Here is a 7,199-nt window from a genome sequence, read left to right as displayed (position 1 = left end):
CGACACTTGTTTGTTCTTCTTCATTCCTGCTTCCGTAGTTTTGAGCATAGAAAATAATTCATTTGTATTTTTCTCCATCCCATTCATGTTGTAATTCATGATAAAACCATTGTAAGATGGTAGAGTGAAGCAAGCACAATATCTATATCGAGTGTTTGTGGCATTCTAAATTCCAGAGCAGCAAGTGTCTATCAACATAGCCAGCTAGGTTTACTATATGCTCACTCATTAAGGAACCTTCTTATATCTTGCACCCAATGAAGGACTTGGTTATTTCAAAACGTTCGGTCCTTTGCATGCTTCTTGTACAGAGCACCGGTGACCAAATTATAATATAAAGTGCGCTCCCACTCAAATCAATTTCTCTCATAATTAGAAGTGAATGATTCAAGATCCTTATCTTATTAATAACCATTGATGTGGACATCGCTCATGGCGTAAACTTCAACCGGTAGGCAAACTTGCCGATAGTATCTCCATATGACTATTGTTCATATTTCGATGCTTTGTGCTTCTAGCTCAGAATGATTCTGCTACAACATCAAGATAACCGAGTGTTTTGGCTTGTGAGGTCTAACCTTCACCTACCTTACACCTCACAATCTTTCTGTACTCATGTGGACATAAAGTACTTCGAACAGCTACGTGTTGTAGATGGTTGCTACACTGTGAAGAGCAGTAAGAACTTGATATTTTCTGCGAGAGATCACCCTAGTAAAAACAACTACTATCCAATCAAAATGGTGCAAACGAAAAGGGATAAATATCTCAGGAAATTCATAATAGCATGATATGGTATAGCCCATGGCGTCTGTAACGTCTCCATGAGCCTCCAAGGTCTTCATGGAAGTACTCTGAGGTGTTGTTGTAAGAACATCCATGATCTTTTGCGCCTATTGAAGCCACCTTGCTCTGGGGTCCTTGGTAGCATGTCTGTCACTCCCCTCGATAAAATAAAATAACGAGGTTTGGCACGCAGGTCATAAAAGTGACAATCCTTTGGCTGCAGCCAACGTGTTGTACTGTGACATGCATGTCACTTAACGTTACATCATATAACCATCTCATACATAAACTAATTATTTCACACATGTGCATAGCCATCTATGACTGTTCCATTTATTTATAGGTTCCATTTATTTATAGAAAATGAGTTACAGTGGGCCTTCCCCACCGTGTTTCCTAAAGAAAACTAATTATCATGACAAAGGCTATACCACATGTCATGCATCCTGCGAAACCAAGTTAGACGTCCTATAATCGGTTTGGCAAATTTTAATTACGTGGCTTCTAGGGTTTGCGGAGAAATCTAGCTATCTAGATCCATCCTTAAGGCTAGATGAATTTTCAGGGTGGGCAATAGTGGGAAAAGGATTATAGGTGAACTCAAATTAGTGGCGGGCGCGACAAGGCACCCGCCACAACTATTCTGGAGAACTAGCAGTGGCGGGTGACAAAAAGGAACCGCCACTGGTAATGTCAAAGCAGTGGCGGGCAGTACCCACGCTCGCCACACGTAAACTTTTCCAATTTGCCAACGTGGTGAAATCCACCAGTGGTGGGTTCTAAGGTATCGCCCGCCATTGGTTCATCAGGATACAGTTGGCGGGCCTATGGTATGCCCGCCATTGATAAATTGTATCCACCCGGGCCAAATTAAATTAAATATATCTAGAAGATAGTTGTGGTGGATCCTAACTAGCGCCCTCCGCTGCTACGTGACATGGCAGGCTTTCGCCAGTGCCCGCCGTTGTTGTTCCGACGGCGAGAGTTCCATTTATGTCCACACTCCAAAAGTCGAACCGCATCTGAAAACTCAACACTCCCCTCACTCTCCCGACCCCCCCTCGCCGCGACAGCCCTCCTCCAACCTCGCCACCGCCGCTGTCCATGAACGTTGCATCGCCCTCGTCCGCCGGGGCCCTCGTCCTCCGCGCCCCCGTCATGGTCACATCCTTCCTGTGCTCGCCATCTCTCGCCCGCCTTCGTGCTCGGACCTCCAACGCGATGGCCTCCTCCGCCTGTAGCAGGGGGCTGACACCACCGCCGCCGATAGTGAACTGCGCATCTGCCGAGGCTAGTACTGAATCATCCTCGTGCTCAAGTTGTGTACAGGTAAGTATGCACTTATATTTGATTAACATATGTTGATGAATGTTAGTCTCTATTTATAGATTGTAGTTGAATGTTAGTGTTTAGATGCACATTAGCATAGATTCTTATATTTGTAAATTCTAGATGAATGTTAGATGTGTATATTTTCGTGTATTTGTTCTGATAAAAAAATCTTGGAGGGTTTCGTTATTTATAGGAATTTTTGGCGGTGGAATGGAAGAAAAGCGGTGGAGGTCCTCAAATATCAACCTTCCATGAAGTGTATCTAGATGATCACCAACCATCTGTTAAATACAAGGGCAGTCCATAAAAGCACGTTGCATACATGCCTCTATCGTTTGCAGTCTTTTATATAGACCCCCTTAGCAATCTTAGCCCTCTCTACCAGGCAAGTAGCAAGCAAACCAACACAACTGTTGTTATGATTTGGGATCAAAGAGATACCGATATCAAATGAGCATGCTAGTTATAGACATCAATTTGGAGTTACACACGCGTAGTTTGTTGTGAATGTGAGGCATTCGGAACCATAGTTGCACCACTATGTTGTGATCTAGCATGTAGAGGAGCCTGGCACTCCAGCCAGCTGATTGTTGATGAAGTGACATAGAACTTGCTAGTGACACAACTCCTTGGTTTTTCCTGTAGTACGCCATATATCTTTGATGCCAATTTTGGTACGTTTGATATTTATTGGACTCAAGATGGCTGCTGGTTAGGTGAAGGAGCTGCAAATACCAATCAAGTATCTCGCTAGCTCCAGACTAGTTATGATTTACATGACTTTAACATTTGCAAATCGCAATCAGGCTAGCCCGTGGTAGACACATTTGGATTAGTTCCAAAATCCAAACTAGAATGCTGGAAGTCTTCTTCTATCAATCATAAATCTCCGAATAAACTAGAATAAAATTTGCAAGGTTTCAACTTTACTTAATTAAACTTATGGCAACCCTAGCTTTCCACAAACAAACACAGTTTTCACCCATCCTGTTTTTTGTGTTATTTTTTCTTCAGACAAAGGTGCATTAATATGAGAGTAAATAAAAAAATTATAGGTGTTAATAATTTTTTCTGTAAAATAGGTCAAAGTTTAGAGTTTGACATAAGACAAAGCTACAGTAATATGCGGAGTAAATAAAAACAGAGGGAGTAGTAAGGAAGAATCATCAAGAAAAAGGAATGCTACAATTTACAAATAAAGCAGCTGAATCGCTACAATGTCCTATCAAGAACTTTGTAGCGCATGAAACAACCAGTTCCACACGCCAAGATCAAAACTTGCTACTTCTGTAGTGCAGGACAGCAAAATGTGTTCTGATTTCAGACCATTTCCAATGAGCAAGCTGTCTTCTGGTTTTGGATCCGTGTGTTCGCCTAGAACATTGAAGCAATTTGAGCGCGAAGCCACAATTTGTGCAGTTTAACAATACACACATTGTGGAGTTAGCAAACTTCGAAGTGTGTAGTTGGCGGTTAATGCAAATTTCGGGTCTCCCGTGCAACCACAATGCATGAACTGATGGGACAGTTGGTCTTCACTGCGTTCGCACCTATATGTGATCTACAAGTAGCATAACCTTGCTGTTCACGTTCAGAGTATGATGACATTTTCAGAGTCAATGCTAGCCTATTTTGTAAAATGAAATGGCAACAGAATGTTCCCGAACTGCATACAGGTTAATAAGGAAAGCACAACTATGTCATATAAGAACCTAAATGAAGCACCCTGGTCATTCCTTAGGATTTGGCAAATTAATCATACATGATATAACAAAATGCAGAAGTTGCATACCTTCTGCAATGAATGGATGAGAGTACGAAGTGGTGGAGAGTTGACTTTTGCTCGGCTGGCCATCTGACAATGCATAACAAATTTAGCTTATCCTTACTCAACAATTGTACATCATAGACATCCTAATAAGTACATATTCCAACTGCAAAATACCTCATCAAGTCTTATATATCCAGGCGGTAACCTTGGGTCACTCTCCTCAATCATGGTGCCAAGAAGTTTTTCCAAAGTGACACCATTCTCACTTGTGTGTGCCCATCCCCATTCTATAGCCAAGTCTAGCATTTCTATGATGGAAGAGCGATCATGGAGAGGACCTGTCCAATGTGGGCCTACGACTGTGATTGAAGTGGCATCATGTAAAATAAAATGTTAATTATATGCTACCATAACATCAGTCAAGTATTTAGTGCGAAACATGGGTTAATAAGATCTTTGGCGGTACAGTAATAAACTTATGTAGGAATAACGATCAAGTAATCAGGCAAACAAGATATTGATCGTCTTCAAATAATATAATTTCTCTATGAAAAAGGAGTAGAACAATAAAGGAAAAATAATTTTCAAGTCCTAACATCAGTTCAGTAAAATACATGACCCGACTAAAGTAGTTACATAGTCTGACTATGATAATTTTTTCGCTAGTTATTTAATACCGCCGGATGATTCAATGTACCTACTGTTCTGTCTGCACATCTGCAAGAAATCTTCCCCAATTCGTCAAATTCAAAAGTCTGAGACTGGACGCAACTCTTGCAATGACAAATGAAACCCTAATTGCTGCTAAAAATAGAAGGGACTTCAATAACTTAGCATTCCATCATACACACTAACTGGCTGTAGGTTATTTGGGAACAAAGATTAAAAAAAGGTTATTTGGAAACAAAAGAGCACTGAGGCAACCTGATGCCATCTCCTTTTCCATGGCATAATTGTACCATGGCTCGAAAAATTGGACCGTGGTATACATAATAAGAGAGTACTGGTTTTATGTGAAATCCCAGCATAGCTGCTTCGCAGGCAGCCCCACCTAAAAGCATTCCCAAACCAATCTCATTCGGATATGGCACTGGAAGAACGTATGCTCCTTATGAAGGCAGTGAGCTAAGAGAAACAAAATGTTATGTGGCTGACGTTTACAAACAGACTTGATTGAGCCTTTCCAGAGGGAAACATAACACATCAAAAGTTCACCAGTCTACAATACAAGTCGTGCAGTTTCAAACTCCCCTGGACTTCATGTTGTGGGATGGAAGCAAACCTACTAGCTTTCTGCCCGTGGATACAACAATGCATAGTGCCACGACTCCACATCATGTTTTGAGGTTTAAAAGTGTCTGGCTCTTGTGCTATGCCTGGGGCTGACACTGATATCATGTTTTTAGTTTTAACGTTTTAAGGCTCTGGGACATGACTAAGGATTGGATGCAAATTGGGAACATGGACATCTCACTTCGCCCTTGAAGCATGCCACCAAAGATTGATGGTTTGACATGTCCGGCGCTACTGTCCCCAATAGAAAGGGCATGACCTCCCTCATCATGCTTAACTCATGGACAATTTTGAATGATAGGAATGCTAGAGTTTTCAATGTCAAGAGCAACCAACCTATGATCGTACTTGTCAATATCAAGAATGAAGTAAATCTTCAGGTGTCCGCGGGGGCAACAAAAAAGGGCACAATCATGCTGGAAAGCAATGATCACTATGTAATATGAGACTTTGGAACCTTGTAATACACTCTACTCCTCTTTTAATTAATGGATGAGCCAGATCTTTTGCCTCCGTTCCAACAAAAAATTATTTCACGGAAAAGTACGTATCTAAACTTGTGTCGGTACGTTGAACAAGGAAACCAATCAGCAGGAACTCCACACTGGTAGCTCAGAACTAAGGGGTTTTGGCAGTTGAGCGGACCATCTGTAAACGGGGGGCAGCGCATGGATGCAGACCGGCCTGACGAGAGTGAAGCGGCACTACAGGAGGCGAGGGTGTGTGCGGTGCAACACTGGCGGTGTGACCAGAGGTGCTGGCACGGGTGGAAATACGACCCTACCGCCACAACAACGATTGATGCCGGCAAGTGGGCCAAGAGTATCAATTCAGACGGGCCTCGACTAATTTTCCTCTTGCTGCTCGACTGATCACAGACACTAAACATTAGGCTGATAATACAAAATTACGAAGTTGTCCTTCAGTCAAACTCTGAGTTGAACCATATTAAACCACTGGATCAACTTAATACTATATTTTAAAATATGTAGTACAATGTACTCAGAAAAAAAATCTATTTCTACATGGTTGGATGTATGCTAAGTCATACGCAGATCCATTTCACAGATCACAAAGTATTTCAGTAATATTGGACTTGAAAATGTTTAACAGTTATACCAGAACAAATAAATGATCAAAATTAGAGATTGAATTATGTGTCGTCTGTCCAAGTATTAACCTTTTCAAGAACAAAATCTAAATGCCCACCAACCTTCTATTAAATACAAGGGCAGTCCTTAAAAGTTCATTGCATACATGCCTCCTATCGTTTGCATAGTCTCTTATATACACCCTTAACAGTCTTGGCCCTCTCTACCAGGCCAGTAGCAACCAAGCCAACATATCTGCTGTTATGATTTGGGGGGAAAAGAGACATCGAACTCAAATGAGCAAACTAGTTATATGTACCACACTCAAAACAAAAAACTAGTTATATGTACCAATTTGGAAGTTTGTTGGGAACGGGAGGCATTTGGAACCATAGTTGCGTCACCATGGTCTGATCTAGCATGCAGAGGAGCCCGGCAGTCCGGCCAGCTGATTGTTGATGAAGTCGCATGGAACTTGAGTGTGAAACAACTCCTTTGTTTTTCCTGTAGTATGGCAAACATCTTTCGTTCTAGCAGTCTAGGTCCAGTCTAGCTCGGTTGTATAGGACTTCTATATTTGCAAATTACATCACAGCTGCTCCTGATATACACATCGGATTACTTCCCAATTCAAACCAGGATACCGTGGGGTGTAAACAACCGAGATACCCACAAATTCAGACAGGATGCCTTCCAACCCCCAGTTGAAGTCTGCTCATAATGGGAGTAACATAAGCATAGGCAAAAAAAATATGATGTGAGAAGTAATTAATGAGGAGAGATGTAAATAGAGTAACATAATATGTTAACATCACATAGTGGTTCACAATGTAACATGACCCTAGGAAGAAATAAATGAATCTCTCTATGTTATCACACCTATGACACGAACCCAGTATGGAGGTACTAACATGCATCTGTGTGCG

The 7,199-nt window shown here is 41.6% G+C and overlaps 1 pseudogene; it reads right to left on the bottom strand.

The window, feature by feature from the left end:
* Nucleotides 1-3,591: 3,591 nt before the first annotated feature.
* The window catches only part of LOC119280058, an 18,444-nt pseudogene continuing 14,836 nt past the window's right edge, over nucleotides 3,592-7,199 (bottom strand).

The sequence above is a fragment of the Triticum dicoccoides genome, chromosome 3B (genome assembly GCF_002162155.2).
Source record: "Triticum dicoccoides isolate Atlit2015 ecotype Zavitan chromosome 3B, WEW_v2.0, whole genome shotgun sequence".
Lineage (NCBI taxonomy): Eukaryota > Viridiplantae > Streptophyta > Magnoliopsida > Poales > Poaceae > Triticum > Triticum dicoccoides.
This window is presented reverse-complemented; position numbering and strand designations above follow the sequence as displayed.